At 48.8% G+C, this 25,597-nt stretch overlaps 1 long non-coding RNA gene across 2 annotated transcripts; it reads left to right on the forward strand.

Moving 5' to 3' along the window:
• Window positions 1-869: 869 nt before the first annotated feature.
• On the forward strand, window positions 870-24,367 carry LOC124093524 (uncharacterized). 2 transcript variants are annotated; one of them, XR_006851982.2, is made up of 7 exons: window positions 870-8,044; window positions 11,338-11,495; window positions 12,525-12,623; window positions 13,969-14,104; window positions 16,396-16,510; window positions 20,633-21,473; window positions 21,626-24,367. It is a non-coding gene; the product is annotated as an uncharacterized LOC124093524 (long non-coding RNA). The 2 variants fall into 2 exon arrangements; XR_006851983.2 differs by having other exon boundaries at window positions 20,633-20,703; window positions 22,526-24,367.
• The last annotated feature ends 1,230 nt before the right edge of the window (window positions 24,368-25,597 follow it).

The following is a 25,597-nucleotide window of genomic DNA, read 5'->3' on the forward strand; positions in this document are numbered from 1 at the left end:
GCGAGGAGGACATCCCCCGCCCCGGGCCTCCCGGTCCTGTACTTGGAAGAGGATTGAGGTCGAGACCTTTTGGAGAGGGGGGCAAAACCCCTTCCATCCCCGATCAGGCACGTGGGGACCCCCACGGCCTCTCCAGAGCTGTCTCAGGGAGTGAGCAGGAAGACAACCAGAGTGGGGGGTGGGACTTGGAGGGCCTGAAGACCTTTGGGGTCAAAGCAACCCCATCGGGCCAGGGTGTGCAGCCGGACGCGCGGTGGCTGGTGCCCAAGGGGGCTGGTTCTCGGCGCAACGAAAATGCTCGGTGCCCACGCGCCTGACAAGGTAGTAGTGGGCTGGTTGCGCCCAGCTGTGCGCTTCCAAATTGGGGAGAAAATAACTCGGCCTCCAAGAGAGAAAAATGCGTTCCTTTTCCAGCCCAGATCGCTTGCCTCCTCCCTAGCCCCCCGCCCCCCAAATTTAGGGACAGTGCTCAAACATGTGTCCGGCCTCTCCTGCGGGCTTTCCTTCCTCCTTACTGTTTTTTAATCTCCTGTGTATCTTATTTGTATATAGCGATGTTAATAAGTAACTCTCCTGGCGCTGATGGACTGGGGTGAACGGCTTGCAATCTCTCTGGATTTCGTTGCCTATTACTCACCTGGCGCCGGTCGCAATCTCGCCGCGGGCTTTATGGTGGCGGCGGCGGCCGCCGAGGCCACTCGGGGCAGGCGCCTTCGCCTTTTTTTTCCGGGCTTCGAGTGCCACCTATCTGTCTGGCCCACAAATGCGCCCTGGTAGCCGCCTCTGGCTAGGCGCCCCAGCGCCTCCCGGGTTCCGGAACTTGGGCGCTTCACCTTTGCCCCTTTTCGTCCCCGCCAACTCCAGCCCGCAACCCCACCCCTACGCCGACCCCACTCCCCTCGGAAGAAGCGGCCGTGATCTCTTTCCTGGATATCACTTTCATTCCTGTTTGGGCCTCAGATGAGAAAAACAGCCCTGTCCTTTGGGTTTCCAAAGAATGTTTGGAAATTCAGCGAGGGGACCGTCGCTCATAATTCTCTCGCCAAGTGGAAATCTACCCCGGCAGGGAATAACCTGAACTCGGGATGAGCAGACAGAGAAAGGACACCCTCTCCCCGATATGCACACCTCGAACTCTACCCTGGGTCCAACTTCCTTCGGCTTTCTTACTTTAACCACAGCAAAATTTCGTTCTTTAACCTGGCAGCGTCTACAGGGACAAAGGCCACGGCTCGCGGGAGCAGCAGTTCGAATAGCCCCCGGCGGTGGTCAGCAATCGGAGCCTGCAGGGCCGAGCGACTCGGTGATGTGTAGATTTAAGGTGACAAATGCGGGTGCCGGCCAGAGCCCTCCGGTCCCCGCCCGTTGGAAAGGTCGGCTCCAAGCCGGGCAGCGCCCTGGCGTCTGAGACCCGCGGAGGGGAGGGGTAGGGTCGCCTTTGGCTGTGCTTTGAGCCGCGGGCAAAGGCGTCCGGGTTCCTGCTGACCTCCCGGCGCTAATTGCTGGGGCCGAAGGGCGCGCTCGGGCAGAGGCAGGGGTCACGACCCTGCGCTCCCCCCCCCCCCAGCGTCCTCGCAGCCCCGAAGGAGCGAGGGGTGTGTGCAAGCCGGCGACTGTGTGTGCGTGCGTAGGGCCTGTCTCTGGATCTACGCTGTCTTGGGACCCGCCCTTTCTGTGTTTGGGGAAAGTTCCCGACGAGTAGGCCCTAAAAAAAATTTCCATCCAAGAAGGAAAACCCGGGTTCAGACCTTTCCCCTAAGCCAGCAGACAGGCAGCCGCCTTCGGGCGCTGCAAGACGCTTGAAACGCTTCGCGTCCGCGCACTTTCTGCCTCGCTGGTTTTCAAATTTGACCTCACGGCACCCAGCCAAGAGAGTGACTGTTGGAGTGTGTAGCTTTGAGCCCAAGCGGCGACCTGGGCTCTATGTACGTAGCCTTAGTTGGAGGTACCTTTGGGTAGCTCCTGGGGTGTTCTCGTTCTGAGGCCAGGAACTGCAGGTGTTAGAAAGGATACGTGTGTGTTTGCGTGTACTTGTGAGCGCTCCATCTGTCGCCGTCTCTTCCAATTTGGATTTAGAAGTTCATGCGCAAGACAGTTCCGGATGTAGATGCATTTGGTTGTTTTATAATCAAGATGCGTATAATCAAGAAGTATATGTTGCAGATGTCGGCGTTCAAAGTACACAGAACAACGATAATAAAAATAGTTGGCATACAAGGGCCACGTGCACGCGCCAGGCACTCGGTTAAGCACCCAGCAAAAGTGACCTCGTGTGGTCCTCACTATTAACCCTATAAGTTGTGTACGATTTTTTATCCCCATTTTACAAGGGAGGAAACTGAGTCTCAGAAGAGTTCAGTCACTTTACCCAAGATCACACCGGTGGGTTGGGGGGGATTATGGAACTAGAATTCTTTCTAATCACAATTCCTAATTCAGATGAAACACTTACCCACTGTATGTCCCGGATGTAGAGAAGTATATGGGTGTGTTCTGGATTTGGGAGACTGTGTCTCTGTCTCTCTAAAAGAACATTTTAATTTCTTCCTGAATCTGTCGTGCAGTGTGGAAGCACAGCTTTTATTTCGGCGTCCCACTCTCCTCTGCGTCCTGAAACACCTATGTAGGTGAAGATCGTGGGGTTTGGGGCCTTCGATCCCAGGTAGATTAAGACAGAGGTTGAGTCGTGTGCGGAAACCCGCATTTTAAAATGCTTGCAGCTGGATCTGAGCCGGAGGGGAGCTGCGAGCGAGAGGGAATGAGAATAGCGCCGGCGCCCGCCAGGGACAGCGAGGTGACCATGCTAATACACGGTTTCTCTCCTGCCAGGTCGGGGAGCAAGACTTGGCTGCGGATGTCGCGGGCTTTCCTCCATCCGCTTCATATCCTACCCCAAGTCCCCAGCATTTGCTGCGCCCTATCTAACCAGGTGGGAAGGCCGAGCACTATATGTGGCCTGCAGGTGGGGACTCTCCAGGCACAAGGATTATTTGCTTTTTTTTTTTTCCTCTTCTGGTTCAACCCTAACCTGCTTCTAGGAACCTAAGCAAATAGTTTTTCCTGCCCTATTAATTCCCACTCCTCACTTCCAGCTGGAAGCCAAGCACTCAACTAGTGGAGAGATGGATTCTCCCAGGAAAGTGCAGAAGGGGTGCTCAGCACGCAGCGCGCAGCCGGGGCCCCACACACCTGGAGAGCCGAGGCCGGGTCTGGGTGCCCACTGGATAGGGGTGAAAACTAATTGCCTGGGTAGGAAATAGCGCCTAAATCCCGAACGCAGGGCTCTTTGTGCCCAAAGGCTGGGATGAAATCTGGCCCTTGCACCCTGGATCTCGCCACTTTGGTGCAGTCCCTGGAATGGGGGGCAAAAGTAGGGGTTGGAGAGGGGCGTCAGAACCTGGCCGGGTACCACCCAAGTGTCGGGCTTTCCACTCCCTCTACCCTCAGTCATCCGGGTCCCAAGACCCCAGTGAGCCAATCTATTGGAGCTTTTGAAATGCGATCCCCGTGCCCCTTGGGTTTCCCACTAAGGACCTGGACTGTGGTTTCGGGTTGCGGAGCTGCCTCCCCGGGCGCCTCAACCAACCCTCGCCTGGGTGCTCTTCCCTCCCGCACAGCAGGTCCAGGAACCAGCGTCCCTGGCTTCTCTTAAGCTCCCCGCAAGCTTCCGGGACACTACAGGCACCAAAGTGACACTTGGAAGCGAACTTCCTTCCTGCCCCTTTAGCACGATGTCTTCCACCCGGGTCCCCAGAGCCGGCATCTTGGTTGTAGCTTATTATCTGTTTTTATGCCGGGGACCAGGAGCCCCTCACTCCTGTACTGTCAACCGCCTCGGGTCTTTACTCCCAGCCCCCAACCCTCCTACCCCTGGCGGAGAGCCGAGGTGCGAGCTGGTTGGGAGAGCCAGCGCTGACAGTGCGGCGGCCAAATAGCACACCCTCCTCCCCCAGGACCCCCTGTCCCGAAGGCCCGCAGCAAGGAATTCATCGGACCGCTTCCAGGGCGGGGTTGCTCAGTTGAATCCCCTGAAAACGCAAAGGTGGTTATTGTGCTTACGTGCATTTCTGAGGGGACCCTATAATTTCTCCCAAATTCTTAACCAAATTAAGAACCACTCTCTTATTGTCTCTCAGGGGACAATAAGAAATGATAGAGGGGAAACATTTGGGATGGTCCTCCCTAGGTAGAATTTAACTTTAGCTCCCCCCCCCCAATACACATTTGGAAGCTAAGTTTACAGACCCCAGGGGCCTCAGGCACTATATAATTTCTTGATTAACTAATGATATTAACTTATCAACCAGATGATTATGCACAGTCATTATCGCCCCCACTGCGTTCTGTGTTAATTTCCTGTTACTGGGGTCACCCTCCCTCCATAGCACAGGTAATAAAAGGGAACCACTTTTCATAAAACGAAATTACTTTTTACTAGATGCCTCCTACTTCAAGATCAAGGGTAAAAGGAGCTGCTGGGGAGGCCCCCCCTTGTGGGGAGAGGATGACAGGGGCCAAGGTTGGGGCTTCCTTGGCCTCTACATGCATCATAACAGTATGGTTTTAATGTGGGCAGTTTTCTTCTTTGGGATCATTTTTGGATCTTAGTTCTTTGACTAAAGAAGCCCCCTGGTGTAACTGGGGGTTTGAATTTTGGAAGGTAGGTGTGTGTGTGTGTGTGTGTGTGTGTGTGTGTGAGAGAGAGAGAGAGAGAGAGAGAGAGAGAGAGAGAGAGAAGGGGAGAATTTGGGGTCTGAGGGTCACTTGAGTCTTTCTTTTTCCCCAGGGCAAAAAAATAACAAGGTGAAGAATGGTACCCTTTCAATGCAGATAATTCCTTGTATTTCTATCACCCAACAAAGCCTACCACACCTATGGGTTGAGTCCTAATATGCCTAGCCACCACTCTGATTGGAAGGTGACCCCTCTAATTGGAAAGTAGAGGTGACAGAAAGTGGGTGAAATTTCTATCGTTCTCTTGACTTATGTCTCCTTCACTTTTTATTCAGCAAAACATATGAACAGCACATGAAAAGAAACATCTTAGACATTGCAGAATGTTCCACAAGTAGGGCTCCTTCCTCTTTTCTCCCCTCTGATAAAAATAGGAACCCTAAAGCCTGTCTTAATACACCCCTGTGGGTCCTGCTTGGCCACTTAGAGATGCATTGTTTTTCCCTGGAGTCAAGGCCAGGTTGGTTGGGAACAGCTGATGTAAGCTAAGCTACCTACTTATCTCTAAATCAACCTCCCACTGATCCTAGCCCCCCCAAACAAATTTACCACCAATCTCTATTTTACTCTTAACTTGCCACTCCCCGCCCCCCCCCCCCCCCCCCCGCCAATGTCTTGAAAGGAGATGACAAAGAAAATGTGACTGTCTGCCCTGCTGGGAGTAGGGGACCCGGTGCCTTTCCTCTAATTGTCACATGTCACTTCTGTGATGGTTTGGGTTGACACTAAAGTCCTCCTGGTGTTATTTATTTCCCTGGTTTCTTGAAATCTTCTTCTCTGCAAGTTGGGGGCTGAAAAGTCAAACAGGAAGGGGGGACTGCAGTGTATCAGCGCGAGCGAGCTACCTGTTCTGCAGAGCTCAGGGCAGGAGGGGTATAGAAATGGCAAGGACTGCCCGCCAGCCTGGCGCACCTCGGCTAGGCCTTTCCTCTGGTGTCATCTGCTGGTGGCCTGGGGGAAGTGCATGGGGCTTTTCCAACCCAGGGAATCTGTCGCATTGATTTATTATCCTTTCTTCCTTCAACGGTTATTGAGAAATGATTTTTCTTCTCATGGATTTTGCATTCTAGTGAAGCAAAAATTAAGGCCATTCTCTGAAAGTAAGCTATCTGGGGATGTAAGACGGAAGAGCATTTGCCTAGCATGCCTTAGCCCCTGGATTTAATCCTTAGCACCAGAAAATAATAATAATAATAATAATAATAATAGTGGTGATGACAATGATGTTGATAATGATAATAAAGGTAAGATACAGGGGCTGAGGACATAGCCATGGTGCAGCACTTGGCTTGCTTTGGGTCTCAATTCATCATAAAATAAAAGTAGAAACAATGAAATCTACAAACCTGCAAGCAGATACGCTGTGAAGAGCAACAATAGTTCCTGTTCCTTCCCCTTTTGGACTTTTGAGACTAAATTCCAATAAGGGCAGAGTTTGCTTAGTAGCTTCTCCTTCCTCCTGAGGGTCCTGGAGAGTTGCTTTGTCATTCACCCTGACTGCACCAATCCCTGGCAATTTATTTTTTATTTTTTAATTTTTTAATTTTTTTTTTTTGCACTAGGGATTGACCCCAGGGGCACTTAACCCTGAGCCACATCACCATTCCTTTTTAAAAAATATTTTATTAGAAAGAGGGTCTGGCTGAGTTGCTTATAGCCCCTTGCTAAGTTGCTGAGGCTGGCTTTGAACTCATGATCCTCCTGCCTCAGCCGGCCCCAGTAATTTAATTCAACCATCTGGACAGGGATTTAGGATATGGATTAACACTCCCAGATGCACAAGAGGAAGGTGGCATTCCAGCTGCCTGTCCTCCTAGGAGCCCTTCTCCTGGTCACATACTTCCTGAGGGGGTCTCAAGTGATCTGGCCGGCTCTAGCTTCTGCTCACCACTGGCAATTCTGGTCTGATGGCCTTCTGCTGTCCTCCTCTGAGATCTGCTGGTCACCTCACAACAAGACTGATCTCAGGGCCTCTTTAGCCTCCAGTTTCAGTGACTCCCTCTCCCTGGTCCTAAGGCTTGTCTGATCTGGCCTCTGCTTCGTTCTGTCCAATCACATTTTGCCCAATTATTTGGGTTCACACCATCAACTCCAAGTCCACATTTTCCTCCTCCCCAACTCAAGATCTTTCTTCATACTGTTCCTTTAGACTGGGGTTTTTTGATCGGGACATTGTTGACATTTTTTAAAATTAATTATTATTTATTTTTAAAATTATTTATTTACACCAGGGATTGAACCCAGGGGGTGCTTAACCTTGGAGCCACATCCCCACCCCATTTTTATATTTATTTATTTATTTGTTCGTTTGTTTATTTATTTTACATTTTGAGACAGGGTCTCACTAGGTTGCTCACAGCTTCCCTAAATTGCTGAGGCTGGCTTCAACCTGTGATCCTCCTGCCTCAGCCTCCTGAGACTGGGATGACAGGTACGTGCCACCACCCCTGGCTACTGTTGACATTCTGAACTGGATAATTCTCTGTGCAGGGTGCTGACTTGGGATTGCAAGTCTCTTAGCAGCATTTATCCCTGATTCCAACCTGTCAGATGTCAGTGCCATCCTCTTGTTCAATGGCAACAATAAAAAAAAAAAATGCCTCTAGACATTTCAGGAGTCCAGCTGGGGGAAGAGGAGGAGGGGTAAAATAAATCAGCCCTGGTTGAGAACCACCACCTTAGCCCAAATCCCCAAACCATCTTTTTAATTAATTAGCTATCTATCTATCTACCTATATATTTATTTATTTTGTGATGCTGAGGATTGAGCCCAGGGCCTTGTGCATGTGAGGCAAGCACTCTACCATCTGATCTATGTCCCCAGATTAATTATTAAAATAAATTTTAGGGGCTGGGGATGTGGCTCAAGCGGTAGCGCGCTGGCCTGGCATGCGTGCGGCCCGGGTTGGATCCTCAGCACCACATACAAACAAAGATGTTGTGTCCGCCGATAACTAAAAAATAAATATTAAAAAAAATTTAAAAAAATAAATAAATTTTAATTTTAATTTATTTTCAGTGCTGCGGATGGAACCCAGGCCTTCACCCACACTAAGCAAGTCCTCTACCACTGAGCTCCACCCCCAGCTTCCCCTCACCCTTGTCCTCTTTGGTTAATGCCAACATGGATGTCCGTGTCACTCCATAAAGGTTTCCCTAACCTCCAAGGCTGGGTTGGGTCTCCCACTGCAGGTTCTCAGGTTCTCTGACTTCTTCTGTGGAGCAGACAGCACCAGGTGTCCAGTGTGTCCCTACAAGAGTACAGGCAACCAGAGGGCAGGGGCCCCCTGCACCAGCTTCACTAAACCAGGTATGGGGAGGACTGCAAAGGAGAGGCGCTGGGCGGGATGAGGAGCTGAGGCCAAGCCTGCCCTCCAAGTCTCCTTTAGCTCCCGGGTCACTTTGGACTTTGCCTGTTTGCAGCCCATTCTGCAGTCCTCAAAGGACTCCAGGGGCACAAACAGACAGACGTAGGTGGCATCAATCAGCAGCCTGCAGACCAACCCTGCCCACCGGTTTTCATGCAGCCTATGAGATAAGAAAAAGTTTTTACTATTTCACTTTATTTTATTTTTATCTGGGGGTGGGGGATCCAATCCAGGGCTGTACATACACTAGGCAAGTGCTGTGTACCACGGAGCCTCAACCCCAGCGGTTTCCGTTATTTTAAAAGGCTACAGCGGGAAAAACAATCAAAAGAAGAACAATACCTAATGACATCGAAAATGGTCTGCCTTGCAAATTTTAGGATTCAAAACAAAATTTTATTTGGAATCCGGCCACGCCTATTCATTTACATATTGTCTTGTTCAAACAAGAGGCCATTTATACCCCAAACAGGAAATATTTAGTTTTCATCCTCTTGCAGAAAATGTTTGCCCACTGTTGGTCTAAGTCTCTTAGCAGCATTTATCTCTGATACTGAGCCTCATCCCCAGCCCTGTTTTGTATTTTATTTAGAGACAGGGTCTCACTGAGTTGCTTAGTGCCTCCCTGTTGCTGAGGCTGGCTTTGAACTTGCAATCCTCCTGCCTCAGCCTCCCAAACTGATGGGATGACGGGCATGTGCCACTGTGCCTGGCAGGAGACAGGGTCCTGAGGAAAGGCTCTGCTGGGCACAGGGTGGAGGTGGCCTCGGTTTACAGCAGCTCAGCCCACATTCAGGGTGGCAGAGTGGAAGGAAGGGGAAGGCAGAGACTCCAGGTGAAGCGAGATTTGTTTGTTTTAGACTCCACTCCACCCCTCCCCCCAGCAAAACCCAGGAGGCCTAAAGCTGGGTGACAAAGGCCAACATGCCCTTTTGAATGGCTTTTTCTGTGGCTTGCTTTTCTTTAGGCTGAATAGAGGAGACATAAGGTCACTAATTCTCCCAGCAATTCACTGAGCACAAAAGAGGCTGCAATAATTTTCTTCTCTCCTCTTTCTCTCTCTTTCCTCCCTCCCTCCCTCCTTTCCTTCCTTCTTTCCTTCCCAGATTCCCTCCCTCCCTGTTCCAGATAACAGCCTGGAGGGTCAGGCAGGGGGAACTGAGGCTTGGAGAGTTACCCATGGATTCCTTGGGGCTTCATCACAAAACCCAGGGGCCTGTCCTTCTCTAATGACGACGTGGCTCCGGCTCCCTCCCGACTTTGGCCTAAATGAGAATCTCATTATTTCTTTTTCTTTTTTTTTCATTTTGAATGCCTAGGATTTTCAGAACCCAAATCCAAGCTGAAAATGGAAGCAATTACCCAGATAATTTAGGTAAACCTCAGGGTTGTGTCCTGAGTGTTTTAACATCCGTGTCTGAATTATTGGGGTCATTGTTTCCACCCCTACTTATCATTGTGCAGTTGAAGAGGCCAATTCTGCCCTGACAGCCCCTGTTTGTTTTGTCCCTGTGGAACAAGGCCCCCGGTAGTTAAGGAGAAAGGACAAGAACAAAACCCCAGGGAGGGAGGGGGCGGACCTCAGAGGGCCAAGCCAATTTGCAGTTGGAGGTCAATAACCTTTGTAACTCCACAAAACCCTACTCAGGAGGCACCCCCAGCCCCTAGCCATTCTGCATCATGAAAACACTCCCAAATCTCAAAGTAACAATGAGACATATCCAGCACCTCGGTTTAAGTTGCCCAGGCTGACCTTGAACTTGCTGTCCTCCTGCCTCAGCCTCCTGGATTACAGGTATGCATCGTCATGCCCAGCAAAGATGCAGAATTTTAAGAAACTGAAAAAAAAATAAAAGCCTCCTATAATTTCTTAGAAAAAGAGAGGGAATTTTGGAGTCCAATATTTGTGCCCCCCACCCCCACCTGCAGTTTGCTTACCAGATAGATGTAGGACCCTGGACCCTTCCAGAACTTTTTACCTTCCTTTTAAAACAGTACCAGGGGGCTGGGTTATAGCTCAATGATAGCACATACAAGGTCCTGGGTTCTATCCCCAGCACCCCTTCCCTCCCTCAGATAGGACCGATAATGATCCTTGCTTTATAGGGTTTTTGGAAGATAATACAGATCAGGCGCACAGCCCGGGTACACAGTAAGTTTGACGCACGCCTGTCATTGCTATTATTTATGGGGATTGAGATTCCATCTGCATAGCTAAGAACAGAGCAGCCACCCCCAGACCTCCCAGCCAGCTCCTTTCCTGGCTGGCGCAGGCATGCCACGGGGAAACAGGAAGCCTGGTGCCCCACGGACACTCCAACAATGGGAAATCCATGCATTAAAATTTTATAGACTGCAGCGGCCAGTTCAAAAGAAACAGGCTCTAAAGAAAAGCAAACTGGTGTCCAACGACATCAAGTAGAACCAGGAGCCCCAAAGGGCATAAACTTCTTGTCTCTGTTCTTGTTTATTTATGACTGCACCCACCAGTTGGGGCAGCAGGAGCTGGCGGCCTACTTGGCCTACTTGTGAGCAGAGATAAGGCGTGGAGGTGCAGAGGGTTAGCCGAGACTCTGACTCGTCCCCCTGTCTTTTCAATATTCATGTTCTCCTTGTTCCCAGGGCTCCTGAAAGAAACATCACCATGCCGGTCACTTCTAAAGGTCTATATCTGGGCAGATCTTTCTCTTGACCTCCAGAACCATGTAGGTGTCTCTACACCTGTGTCCTTTCAATACCCTCAAAGCCAGTTTAGTCCATGATAGCCATCATGGACCCATTCAGGTACCTCCCTCAGAGACCTAAATCTGCAGACACTGAAGTTTCTTATATAAAATGGCATAGGGCTAGGTGTGGTGGCACACACCTATAATCCCAGAGGCTTGGGAGGCCGAGGCAGGAGGATTTCAAGTTTGAAGACAGCCTCAGCAACTTGTAGAGGCCCTAAGCAACTCAGCAAGACCCTGTCTCTAAATAAAATAGAAAAAAGGGTTGGGGATGTGGCTCAGTGGTTAAGCACCCCTGAGTTCAATCCCTGGTACTTTCCCCCGCAAAATGGCATAGCATTTGCATACAACCTACACACCCTTCTGCATACTTAAATCATCTCTAGGTTGCTTAGAGTACCGAGGACACTGCCGACCCTAAGCAAACATTTGTTACACTGTGTTGTCTAGTTGTTATTCTCTAAAAATGTCCTTATGTGTTCAGTATAGATGTAATTTCTTTTTCAAAGGTTTTCGATTCGAGCTTGGTTGAATTCACACGCGGGAGCCCGCAGACACAGAGGACTGCCCAATCAGCTTGAATCTGTCTTTCCTTTCCAAGCTGAATTTCCAAGCTGAATGCTGCTCTTCTGCATTCTTCCATTATTGACTGACATCCATCCATCCAGTGAGTATCTGCAGAATCCCGCCTTCGTGCCAAGCCCTGTGCCAAGTGCTAAGAACACCAGGGATGGGGGCTGGGCTGCAGCTCAGTGGCAGGGCACTTGTCCAACCTGCAAGAGGCCCAGGGTTCCATTCCCAGCACAGGAAAAAGAAATACAGGGAAGCCCCAAACAGATACACCCCTGCTCTCAAGGAGTTCCCAATCTGCAGGAGAGTCCCCAAGCAGGGAAACACACCCCTTTGAAGACGCACCCATGTGCTATGAGGATTTCAGCTCAAAAATGGGACAATGGGATTCCAGGTCAAATTGTCACCCAGACTGATGCCCAAGCCCCCTGAACTCAGATGCATCCATGAGGCATTTAAGAATAAGCTGGACGTGTCCAGACTGGCCTGGGAAGCTCTCCTGGATGTGTCTGTCCTCAGAGCTGAGATGTGAATGACAAATGGGCGTTCAGTGGGTGATGAGTAGGTATTGAAAAGATGAAGCATGCGGTGGTCAGCAGACCCAGGAACCCGGGAGCAGTCTCTGACCCATCAGGCATCCTGGGGGAAAGCCGAAGGAAGCAGAGAAGCCAAATGCCTCGCACAGAGCCAGAGGGAGTTTGGCTGAAGCCACAGATGGATGGGACGGAGCCCATCACCTGTCCCCTGAGGGCTATTGAGCACCTACTGTGTGCCTTTCATTGTGGCTGACGGCCACAGCGATGATCAGACTCTCCTCCTGGGAGCTTGTTGCTGTCACTTCCCACTTAGGGAAGGACTGCCCACCTCTTGGAATTCCTTTACCTTTTTTTGAGCCATCGACCCGTCTGATGGATTTAGGAAACCAATAGCACCCTTTGCGGATGGATTTTTTTTTTCTCACGGTGTTGGGAGTTGAACCCAGAGCCTTGGGCATAGGAGGCCAGGAGTCTACAGCTCAGCCTCCCGATGAATGTTCTTAAATGAATAACATAAAACACAGAGGATTTCAAAGAAAATGGGTTATTTTGGCCTTTGCTTGGGCTTAGAGAATGTCTGTATCTCCAAGGTGCAGATGAGGGCTCAAGTCCTTGGTGCAAGCCACGGTAGGTTGACAACTTGCACTCCACGCCGTGCTCCAGATGTGTGGCTATTGGACAATCTCCAGGTCAGTCATTCCTTATGCTGAATGCATTGCATGTTCCCTGAGTTATTCCCCTTTCTTTCTTTCCTTCCTTCCTTCCTTCCTTCCTTCCTTCCTTCCTTCCTTCCTTTTTCTGTTTTGTTTGTATTGGAGACTGACCCCAGGGTCCAACTGAGCTGCATCCCCAAACCTTTTCATTTTTTTATTTTTGGAACAAGATCTCCATAAATTGCCCAAGCTGGCCTTGAACTTAGAATCCTCCTGCCTCAGCCTCCCCAGTAGCGGGGATTACAGGCATGAGCCATTGCACCCAGTTCCCACAGGGTTTTTCTAAAGAAATGGCTGTCTGGTTCTTTTTTGAAGTTTTTTTTCTCTCCTCCTTCTCCTTTTTCTTTTTAGAAGAGGATGCCTTGGTTAGGGGACTCTCAAGGAACTGATTGGCGGTTGTAGGGTTCCTTGTGATTTCATAATTTGGATTTCTAGTGGATACATCTGACTCCCATGATGTGTGTGTGTGTGTGTATGTGTGTGTGTGTGTGTGTGTATTGTTTGTTTGGGACAGGGCCTCATGAGTTGCCCAGGCAGGCCTCCAAGTTGCAATCCTCCTGCCTCAGCCTCCAGAGTATCTGGGGTTACAGTATGCACCACCATGCCTGGCTTGAGGATATAAATTTTAAATTAGGTGCTATTGGTGCTTTTCTAAAGAAAGGGTCTGCAGACATTTTCTACAAAGGGCCCCATAGTCGATACTGCAGGCTTCCTGGTAGTTGATACTCCAGGTTTCGTAAGCCACACGCCACCCAGGCTTTGACATGATTGCTTGGCTCAAACAAAGATGTGTGACCACTTAAAGACACTGTAAATTTTATATTAAGTAATAGTTTTCTTTTGATTTTTTCCAACAATTGAAAGAGGTACAAACCACTCTCAGCTTGAAGGCCTTTCAAATAAAGTCAGCAGGCCCAGGGAAGTAACAGGCCAGGGTCTGCCAATCATTCCCCACCCAATTCCTATGTTGAAGTCTTAAACCCCGGGTACCTCAGAATGTGTCTATTTGGAGACACAGTCTTTAAAAAGGGAATTAAGCCAGGCACGGTGGCACATGCCTGGCATCCCAGCAGCTCGGGAGGCCGAGGCAGGAGGATCACAAGTTCAAAGACAGCCTCAGCAATTATCAAGGCCCTAAGCAACTCAGCAAGATCTTGTATCTAAACAGAATACAAAAAAAAAAAAAAAAAAAAAAAGGGTTGGGGATGTGGCTCAGTGGTGAAGCACCCCTGATTTCAATCCCCAGTACTAAAAGAAGAAAAAAAGTTAAAATGAGGTCATTGGGATGGACTCTAATCCAATATGTCTGGTGCCATTGTAGGAGGAAGTCAGAACAGATGCACAGGGAGGCCTTCATGTGAGCCCATCGAGACTGCAAGCAGGAGAGCTGATTCCAGCCAACCTCGATGACACCTTGATCTCAGCTCTGAAGGCTGGAGGAGATAAATGTCTATTGTGTAAGCTCCCCTAGTCTGTGAGGTTGTAAGGGCAGCCCCGAAACACACATGCTGTGTGCTGGGCACATCCTCATACAATATCAGTCTTTTTATTTTCCTGTGGTACTCGCTAAGGCACTGGGGCTGGCTTTGAACCTGAGCTCCTCCTGCCTCAGCCTCCCTAGCCTTTGGGATCACAGGCATGTGCCACTGCAACTGGGTACGTTGCCATTCTTAATTTTCTCACTGACCTGATAATGAGGTTGATCTTTCTTTCTTGGTGGAAAGACAGAACATTTGAGCAGCTAGAATGATCATCCAAACTCATGCAGTGAATAAGTGGATTAAAATTCCAGAGACTCTAGGCTGTATCCCTGTGCATCCTCTAAGGACAGAATCCCGATTTGGCCTTCATAAAAGACGTGAAATGCAATAGAAATCTTTGGACAGGAGAAACCAGTCGCAGAAACAGATCTCGCCCATTAGGACCCCAGAATGACTGTGTTGGGTTGTGGGAGCCTCGGGTAATCTCCTTCCTCTCTCTGGGTCCTCTATTTTTATTATCGGGAAATGGGCACCTTGGACCCATGGAAAATACTCAAGGCTCTTGCCCAAAGCGTCAAGGTCAGATTCAAGGCTCAGGGGGCTTCAAACTTCCGTCTCTCCTTCTTCTACAAGATTCTTTGCTGGTGAGCACCCAACTCTTTTTTTGATTGCTTTTATTTTTTTAAATACATGACAGCAGAATGCATCACAATTCTTATACACATATGAACACCATTTTTCATATCTCTGTATATAAAGTAACATATTAATTGGATTATTTTATAAAACTCTTGAATGATATTTAATTGTCTGAAAACCGTGGGACTTCAGAGAAAATGATAAATGAAAGGAAGTGGCACATTTATAGCCAGAGAACCCCAAGACCATCCTCTGTTCTTTTCTCCGGGCTTCAAAACGTACACAAGCTCTATTTCCTTCCCGTGGCAGGATTCATTTTACGAGCGCAGAAGGGACAACAAAGGTCCCCCTCCCTGGTCAGGAATACCAGCAGGCCCCTGCTCTGTTGTTGAAGGCAGGATGGGCACCCCTCGATTGGGGGGGGGTCTTTGGCAGGAGGTTTAAGGAGCCTCCAGGAATCTGGGTGCTTCCTCTGTTCCACACCCACCTGTCCCCAGGCCTGGACCATCCACCCAGCTGGAGAACAATCTATTCTTTCTGGAACTGACATCAGGGACTGGAGTGGGGAGGAAGTGCCATGGAGCTGGGGGGGGGGGGGCGGATCCTGCTGACACTGGGGAGACCACACGAGCTGGCAGGACAACGTCAGCGACGTCCAATAGGAGCCTCCACGTCCTTCCCTTTTCTGAGGGTCAGGAGAGGGCCCTGGCTGGACGGAAGTGGGGGAAGAATGCAGCGTCCCTGCGCAGGCCCGGGAGGCCGGAGTGGCCCCCCGCAGGCTCCAGAGGAGCCTCTTGACCCCCACTTCAGACAGGCCCCTGAGTCCTGCAGATTGCTGAAAGTCAAGTGGGAAGCCGGAGCCTGCGCACTGTGCTCCCCAGCTGCCGAGGGTCTGGGCTGAGGCTTTGATGGGGAATCACGAAGCAGCCACATATTTACTTTAAAAAGATAAAAAGCTGCTTTTGAAGGTGCCCATCCTCCATGCATAAGGCATTGCAACCAAGAAACAGACTGGGAAGCCACCCAGGGGTGGCACTAGGGACAAACCCAATTTTTCTGAAAAGAAACGCTCTGCACGCGGTGCCAGCTGCCCCCGGCCTGTCTAATCTAGGGGGACACGACAGCCCCCCGCCCCTTAGTCTCACATCAGGATGGGAAGGCAGAGAGCACCTGGAGGTGGGGGGGCTGCAGCGAGGAGGGGCGGGGCGAGAGCGAAGGTTCTGGATGGGGTGAAACTTGATTCTTGGGGGTGCTGAAAATCAGACTCTGCGCATAAAGCTAGAGAGACAGATCCGCACACATGCGCAGTGCACTGCGGATAATAAAATAGCACTGAGTTACTCCTCGTCTCCCGCAGCGCCCGTGGCCCCTCGCGGCCCTCCCTCGGGCCCCCTCTCTCCACCGCCGCGGCCCCTGGAAGCCGCTGCTCGGCTCTCAGCTCCTGGAGGTGGACACTTCCCGCTCTCCCACAGGGGCCCGCAGTGGCCATCTCTCGGTTTCCCCCGTCTTTTCCTTGGCCCAGGGTCCTCTAAGCTCACCTATGTCGTGACACAGGACAGATAGGGGGTCACTTCTATCAGCATGTGGGATAACTCCAGCTGACCACCGTTAATTGTATTTCAAAAAAGCTCGCGGACAGGAGGACTCGGAACCTTCCCGACACAGCAGCGCGCTCCAGGTCTGAGGCGAAGGCTCTGCGGGCTGCTCTGATCCGATCATCACTCACGGCAACATTGTATACAGGTACTGAAATGTCACACTGCACCCCATAAAATGCAAACTTATTATACTTCAATTAAAAATTCTAAGCAGGGCTGGGGATGTGGCTCAAGCAGTAGCGCGCTCGCCTGGCATGCGTGCGGCCCGGGTTCGATCCTCAGCACCACAAACAAACAAAGATGTTGTGTCCGCCGAAAACTAAAAAATAAATATTAAAATTCTCTCTCTCTCTCTCTCTCTTAAAAAAAATAGAATTGTTAAAAAAAAAAAAAATTCTAAGCAAAGACGGACACGGTAGCACACGCCTGTGATCCCAGTCACCTGGGAGGCTGAGGCAGGAGGATCGCGAGTTCAAAACCAGCCTCAGCAAAGGGGAGGCACTAAGCAACTCAGTGAGACCCTGTCTTTAAACAAAACACAAACTAGGACTGGGGATGTGGCTCAGTGGTTGAGTGCTCCTGAGTTCAATCCCTGGTACCCCTCAAAAAAATCTAAGAAAAACTATTCATGGGGTTGAGCAATTAGGGGGAAAATGTCTGAAGAGGTCTCTTATGGTGTACAATAATGAGAAGGATGAGAAACTCTGACCTAGAGCATATAGATTCTGGTACATTCAAAATCCACCTTTGCTGCTTTCATTTATTTTATTTTTTTAAAATTTTTTATTGTTGGTTGTTCAAAACATTACAAATTTCTTGACATATCATATTCCACACTTTGATTCAAGTGGGTTATGAACTCCCACCTTCACCCCATACACAGATTGCAGAATCACATCAGTTACACATCCATTGATTTACATATTGCCTTACTAGTGTCTGTTGTGCTCCGCTGCCTTTCCCATCCTCCACCATCCCCCCTCCCCACCTCTCCCCTCCCCTCCCCTCCTCTCTCTCTACCCCCTCCACTGTATAACCCTGAGGGTCTCCTTCCATTACCATGCAATTTCCCTTCTCTCTCCCTTTCCCTCCCACCTCTCATCCCTGTTAAATGTTAATCTTCTTCTCATGCTCTTCGTCCCTACTCTGTTCTTAGTTACTCTCCTTCTATCAAAGAAGACATTTGGCATTTGTTTTTTAGGGATTGGCTAGCTTCACTTAGCATAATCTGCTCTAATGCCATCCATTTCCCTGCAAATTTTATGATTTTGTCATTTTTTAATGCAGAGTAATACTCCATTGTGTATAAATGCCACATTTTTTTTATCCATTCGTCTATTGAAGGGCATCTAGGTTGGTTCCACAGTCTTGCTATTGTGAATTGTGCTGCTATGAACATCGATGTAGCAGTGTCCCTGTAGCATGCTCTTTTTAGGTCTTTAGGGAATAGACCAAGAAGGGGAATAGCTGGGTCAAATGGTGGCTCCATTCCCAGCTTTCCAAGAAATCTCCATACTGCTTTCCAAATTGGCTGCACCAATTTGCAGACCCACCACAATGTACAAGTGTACCCTTTTCCCCACATCCTCGCCAGCACTTGTTGTTGTTTGACTTCCTAATGGCTGCCAATCTTACTGGAGTGAGATGGTATCTTAGGGTGGTTTTGATTTGCATTTCTCTGACAGCTAGAGATGGTGAGCATTTTTTCATGTACTTGTTGATTGACTGTATGTCCTCCTCTGAGAAGTGTCTGTTCAGGTCCTTGGCCCATTTGTTGATTGGGTTGTTTGTTCTCTTATTGTCTAATTTTTTGAGTTCTTTGTATACTCTGGATATTAGGGCTCTATCTGAAGTGTGAGGAGTAAAGATTTGTTCCCAGGGTGTAGGCTCCCTATTTACCTCTCTTATTGTTTCTTTTGCTGAGAAAAAACTTTTTAGTTTGAGTAAGTCCCATTTGTTGATTCTAGTTATTAACTTTTGTGCTATGGGTGTCCTATTGAGGAATTTGGAGCCCGACCCCACCGAATGTAGATCGTAGCCAACTTTTTCTTCTATCAGACGGCGTGTCTCTGATTTGATATCAAGCTCCTTGATCCATTTTGAATTCACTTTTGTGCATGGCGAGAGAAAGGGATTCAGTTTCATTTTGTTGCATATGGATTTCCAGTTTTCCCAGCACCATTTGTTGAAGATGCTATCCTTCCTCCATTGCATGCTTTTAGCCCCTTTATCAAATATAAGATAGTTGTAGTTTTGTGGATTGGTTTCTGTGTCCTCTATTCTGTACCATTGGTCCACCCGCCTGTTTTGGTACCAGTACCATGCTGTTTTTGTTACTATTGCTCTGTAGTATAGTTTGAAGTCTGGTATCGCTATACCGCCTGATTCACACTTCCTGCTTAGCATTGTTTTTGCTATTCTGGGTCTTTTATTTTTCCATATGAATTTCATGATTGCTTTCTCTATTTCTACAAGAAATGCCGTTGGGATTTTGATTGGCATTGCATTAAACCTATAGAGAACTTTTGGTAATATCGTCATTTTGATGATGTTGGTTCTACCTTTGCTGCTTTCTAGCTGTGCATCCTTGAGCCAGTTACCTAACCCTTCTGAGCTATGTTTTCACATGAAACATAGATATGAGAATACAATGCTGTCTATGGATTTAAACTCTTAATATCGGCTGGGATGTGGCTCAAGCAGTAGCTTGCTGGCCTGGCATGCGTGCCGCCCAGGTTTGATCCTCAGCACCACATACAAACAAAGATGTTGTGTCCACCAAAAACTAAAAAATAAATATTAAAAAATTCTCTCTCTTTCTCACTCTCTCTTAAAAAAAAAAAAGAACTCTTAATGTCCATTGTGGCTAAACCAATGTGTGACATCTATAGCAAGCATTTTGTCACCATGAGTCATTTTTATCATCAGGAACTCATAGGATCAACTTCTTCTTCAAAACCAAGACAGACCTCCTCCAGGATTTGAGGTTAAGCTTTCTAAGAACACTTAACTTGAATCCTACATTGTTGCCCCAACAGCTTGATTCTTAGATCCTGGCTACGAGGTGATTGTTAGAAAACTGGTTCACTCAGGGTTTAATTATCAGGCATGCTGCTTCTGAGGCTCAGAGCCACAGGTCACCAAAAGTCCTATGCAGGACCTATATGCTGGCCCATCAAACGCCCTCCATGCCTATCAAACACAAGGTGCTGGAAAGGCCTCTGAGACCGCTGTTGGGTGGTCCACCAGTTCAGCGCTGTCTTCCTCCTCCTCCTGTGGATCTGGCTGCATTTCCAGTCCACCCCCTGGCGAAGGTCTTGAGGTGCTTCTGGTTGCAAAGAGGACCTCACAGAACCTCCCTAACCCTGACCCTCAGGCAGCTCTGTGCTGGGTGCTTTGGAGGTATTCTCCGGAAACCTTACCACTTCTTGTGGGGCGGAATCTCAATGGGCAGGTGAGGAAACAGGGGTGGGGGGTGAGGCACTCACCTGAGGTCTCCACTGCCACACAACGAGTCTGAGTCCATCCCTGCAGGCACCTGCTTGAGTCCAGATTTCCCTGTTTCCAAAGCTCTTGACAGAGCTGTGTCTTCAAGACAGGGCAGCCTCCAACTGACGGTGAATACAGAAAATAGCAGGCGTGGGGACCGCAGAGTGGCTGTAAGTCACAGGGTGCTGCAGGACTGGCGCTCAGAGTGCGCAGTCAGCATAGCATTCCTGTGTTTCCGTTCTTCAGATGGAACAAGTAAACGTCATTTACCTGTGATCACACACCAGGAAAGTGGGGAAGACAGGACTTCATCCAGGCCTGACCCTGAGAGTGTGCTTATGATGGCTCATTTCTTCTTCTTCTTCTTTTTTTTTTTTTTCTTTTTGGTAGGAGGGATTGAACCCAGGGCCCTTTACCACTGAGCCACATCCCCAGCCCTTTTCATTTTTTAAATTTTGAGACACGGTCTCACTAAGTTGCCCAGGCTGACCTCAAACCTGTGATCCTCCTGCCTCAGCCTCCAAAGTTTGTGGGGTAATGGGCCTGGGTCACCTACACGGCCCATTTTCTTTTCTTTCAAGCAAATCGGCAGTGAGAATCTAAGACACCGAGATTGCCCGATTGTGGTCTGTCTGTTCAGGGGTTTTCTTTCTTGATTCCTCATTGCCCCCCCCCCCCCACTTCCCTGCAGTTCCTAAATATGGCTGGGAAGTGAACGTCCTATTGTGGAAATCAGATGAGATAAAGGCGGTGACAGTGCTGTCCCTCTCTCCCTCAGGCAGGCAGAGCCTGGAGAACCTCTGTGAGTTCAAAGCCCTTCCTCTGTCGGGGCCTCCATCTCTTCACCAGGTAAAAACAGGGATAATAGCATCAGGCAGAAGAAAAAGCAGTTGCTTCAGATGCTCATGAGAAACGTGGGAAGACGGGCCACTTCTGTGGGTGTTTCCGGAGCCTTCAGCAGTGTGGGCTGAAGGACTGGAGAGGCTGGGTATGGCCTGCAAACTCCCAGAGGCCCACTCGTCTCGGTTGTCACTGTGCAGGGTGACCAAGTTAGGACAGCCCAAGTCAGATTTCATGCCCTGCTTACACTCTGCCCCCTTCAGCCGCCCACCAGCTCGCTCACAGCCTGCTCCCCCACGCCGGACCCACAGACTCGCCACTCACTCATCTGCTCACCCACGGGCTCAATCACTCGTCCACCCATGCATCCACTCACTACCTCGTTCATTCATTCCCCGCCTCCCTCGGGCGGCCCCGATTGCCTCATTGGCCACCTTGGCCATTCACAAATTCATTCACCATCTTCATTCAATAAGCTGCTTCTCAGGACACTGCACATTTCACATGGCTGCTTGGGACCGGCAGCTAGGGGACAGCACAGTCAAGGTCTCTGTGCGTTCTAGTGGGCAGAGACAAGGAGAGTGGAAACCAAATAATAATAATAATAATAATAATAATAATAATAATAATAATTAATAATAATAAAAACCACAGGTGACAAGCATCCTGAAGAGACTACAAAGAAACTCAGGAGACCCAGAGCCAGAAAGGGGCCATTCAAGGCGGGGAGGTCCAGGAAGGGGCTCTAGGAGGTAGCCTTGGGAAAGCAATCTAAAGAGGTCAATGGGGGCTGGGGATGTGGCTCAAGCGGTAGCGCGCTCGCCTGGCATGCGTGCGGCCTGGGTTCGATCCTCAGCACCACATACAAACAAAGATGTTGTGTCCGCAGAGAACTAAAGAATAAATATTAAAAATAAAAAATTTAAAAGAGGTCAATGGCCAGAGGGACCATCCCAATCAGAGCTCTCTGCCACCCCTTCCCAATAGCTTTGCTGCTGTCATGGTGAAATGCCATCAGGGGGCTGGCTGTGGCTCAGTGGTGGAGCCTTTGCCCAAGGCCTGTGAGGTCCAGGTGTCCCTCCCCAGCACCACAACACAATGAAAGAAAAACAATTAAAAAGGAATTAGGGCTCAAAGTCAAAAAGAGAGATGTTTTAAATAAGCGAATACACAACCAGGTGCTCAGGATGGGACGTCACCCAGTTTTCTTTTCCTTCCAACATTCTTTCTCCCTGTCCCAACCCTGGGCGCCTCTCTCCTCACTTTTGGGCTTGGAGTTCTGGTTCGAACCCAGGCCCTTGAGCATGCGCTGAGCTGCACCCCCAACCCCTTCCCCACTCTTTCAATATATGCAAAGTTTGGCCAAAAGAAGGCCTTTCATGATTCTGTCACCAGTTCTCCTTTGGCCAGCCTAGATTCCTAATTTGCACTTTAATTGGTCACTGTCAGCTCTGACAACCCTCATCCAGGGCCTTGGTTCCTCCGGTCTTGTGGAGAAATCCTGAGAAGAGGGAGGAAGGGCAGGAGGTAGATGAAGCCTAGTTTTAAGGTGGCTGATACAGGTCACCAAACTGACCTTCCCCGATTCACACAAGAACCCCAACGAGACTGTCCAGGGAGCCCGTCCCGCGTCCTTCCCTTCTTCCCACCGAGAAGGGAGGTTGTGGAGTCTCCAGAAGAGGCCCGGGCCAGCCTGCTGGGTTGGACTTAATTAGGGCTAATGATTTCTCCGTCTTGGTGGGGACAGCCAGACGCCACCGGGTCGGGGAATCCCAGTCTGGGGAGGGAGACTCGGAGTCGACATTGAAATGCAACCTCTCTTTGAAAACAGGGGAGGGGACGGCTTTTCAATGGATCCGGGACAACAGCCCCAGAGTCTTAGAAAAACAAAGGGAGGAAGACCTGGGAGCCAGCCGGCAGCGGCCCTGGGGCCTGCTGGGCCCCTGAGATGGACTCATTGAGGCGCTTCCCGCCTCGTGCCTGCAGGAATGTGAAAAGAGGGGAAAACAAACATTTGCTTATTCATTCTTTGGGCTGTCTCCTGAGGTCTCACACCACCTCCAGATCTAGTGATCTGAGGCAGGGGCTCCAGGGAATGCTTCAGACAGGAATTCCAGGCTACAAGGAGCACTTTATAAGATGAACCGGAGCAGAGGTGGAATTAGGGGGATAACGACCTTTAAAAACAGGTTTTGGAAAATTTTGAACAAGCCCCCAAAAAGGACCTCCCCCACCCCCACCCCCCACTCCCCAGCATACAGCTTCAACAATTATCATAATTTGGGACAGAGACTTTTTAAAGTTTGTGTAGGTCCCAAGCTTTCTGACTTTGGGGACCCCTTTACCCCACATCTCAAAATGCACCCACAATAACAATTTTATACAGCCAAGAGCACTGAGCCAGGGACCCTTGGGCATGTTTACATTTTATTGATATTTAATCTGTTTTAATCGGGCAAACTGCCTACCCGTCGCTTTGAGTCATCTGGGGGAAGTTGTTCTTTGTGCCCAAAGATTAGATTGGCCCTGGTTTAGATATGCAAGAATCACACCTACATCCATAAAAAACAGCACTCCCTCTGGGAACATTTCCTCAGACAGCGGGCTGGAGACCCAGCGGGGCTAGAGACCCAGGGGGGCTAGAGGAGGAGGTGCTGGAGATTTAGGCAAACTTTCCCTACTAATGAAAAAAATAAAATAAGATAAAGGGATATTCCCTGCCTGCCCCTTTAATTAACTATGCTGTCCTCTTCTTGATCACATTCTATAAAAAGCATTGATACCAGCAGCATGTGGTCCAGTGTTGGCACTGAAAACTCTCAGTCATGTATGTGTTCTGCTGTTTTTATCCTCAAGCCAAGGATATTCATCTTTATGGCTTTCAGAAGGGTACAGGCTCAGAGAGTTGAAGTCACTACTCTGAGGTCACACAACATTATTGGAGTCGGAGAGCTCAGACTTATCAGTTCTCCTGGGATCTCTGCAGTTAAAGACCCCTAGGTGCAGAATGTGGCTTCCATTGTCCGCAGACAAACCTGGCATTCATTCCTGCATCTGTGAGTTTTCATTCCCTCCTGTTACACCAAGATAATAGTAATATTTACTGGTATGACAGTGGTCACAGGTTTACACCAGGGGGTGGTGTGTGAGATCATCCTATAATCAACAACCTCTCCCCGGCTATTTTTCAACCTCTATTGCTATTTTCACAAAGGAAGGACAGAAGCAGATTGAAAGGGGCTGTAAACCAGGGGACCAGAAGGGCCAACTGCTGGCAGGTGACATTTTAACATCTCACTCCCCTGTCCCCAGGCACATAGTAGTTTCTTTCTAAATATTTACAGGAAGGGAGGGAGGAATTCATGAATGAGATCACTTGGGTTCCAAGCCCCAGGACCCCAGGAGCTACTGACCTGGATCTTGGGGGTTGGTGTAGGAATTCTTGTGACTGGGAGGCCAGCTACCTTTTGGGCATGTGCTGTTTCCTAGGAGGTGAATAGCAGGCCTTCCTGGGGCCTCCTAAGGTCTAGGCCTCATTAAAATGTGGGAGGAGTCCTGCCAGCAGGGTTTGCCCACGAAATTTGCTCCTTGGCAAAGTTTCCTCAAAGGGCACAGTAACAAAGTGATATGCATGAACACTTGCTGCAGTTTAATTCTAGAACAATTATATGTGCAGTGACAAGAGCAATATATAAAGCTATTTGGTTACATGCAATTAGATTCAAAATGAGTTTTTTTTTTTTTTTTTTTTGTGGTGCTGGGGGTTGAACCCAGGGCCTTGTGCATGTGAGGCAAGCACTCTACTAACTGAGCTGTATCCCCAGCCCTACATATGTGTAGATTTTTTTTCTTTTCTTTTTTAAGTCAGAGTCTTGCTATGTCACCCAGGTTGGTTTACAACATCTGGGTTTAAGGGACTCTCAACATAGTTGGGACTGTAGACACGTGCCACCACCCTTGGCTAACTCCTATATATTTATTTAAAATATTATAGGGCTGGGGATTTGGCTCAGTTGGTAGAGTGCTTGCCTCGCATGCACAAGGCCCTGGGTTCAATCCCCAGCACCACATGCCCATACAAAAACTGGCAAATCTTACTGTATGTTAATTGTACCTCAATAAAATTGGCACAAAAATTGTTTTAAAAAATCTCTTTAAAAAATATAATAGATACTGTACATATTTTGCTTCTTGCCAAAGCAATTTCATAATCACAATCAATGACATACTGGACCACTTTTCCTGCTCTGTATTCAGGAATTCAGTCATTGCTCAAGAGTAGCTGCCATTTTGAAATATATCTATTTTTTTTTTGTATTTTTTTGTATGACTCCTTATAATGTGTTTCCCAGGTTGCCAGATAGATTTCACATCCATTATTTTAATTGTTATTGAATGGTACACTCTCTTATATAATATTCCTGTTTTTTTGGGGTTTTTTTTGGTACTAGGGATTGAACTCAGGGGCACTGAACCACTGAGCCCCATCCCCAGCCCCATCCCCTTTCCTTTAAAAAAAATATATATTTTTTAGTTGTAGATGGACACACAATATATTTGTTTATTAATTTATTTTTTTTATGGGGTGCTATGGCTCCAACCCAGTGCCTCACACCTGAGGGGCAAGCGCTCTACCACTGAGCCACACCCGTAGCCCTTTTTACATATATTTTTAAATTTATTCTGGTGTCCTTTTTATATCTTATTTATTCTGATGTCCATGCAGACAAAGGGATGAGGACCTGGAAGCGCGAATCATCAGGTTCTCACTGAGTTGCTTAGGCCTCGCTAACTGGCTGAGGCTGGTCTTGAACTGGTGATCCTCCTGCCTCAGCCCCAGGAGCTGCTGGGATGACAGGCGTGTGCCACTGTGCCCGGCTATAATATTCTATTGAACGCACTA

This window comes from Marmota monax, unplaced genomic scaffold (genome assembly GCF_021218885.2).
Source record: "Marmota monax isolate L192 unplaced genomic scaffold, Marmota_monax_Labrador192_F-V1.1 WCK01_AAM20220418_F8-fsc00092, whole genome shotgun sequence".
NCBI lineage: Eukaryota > Metazoa > Chordata > Mammalia > Rodentia > Sciuridae > Marmota > Marmota monax.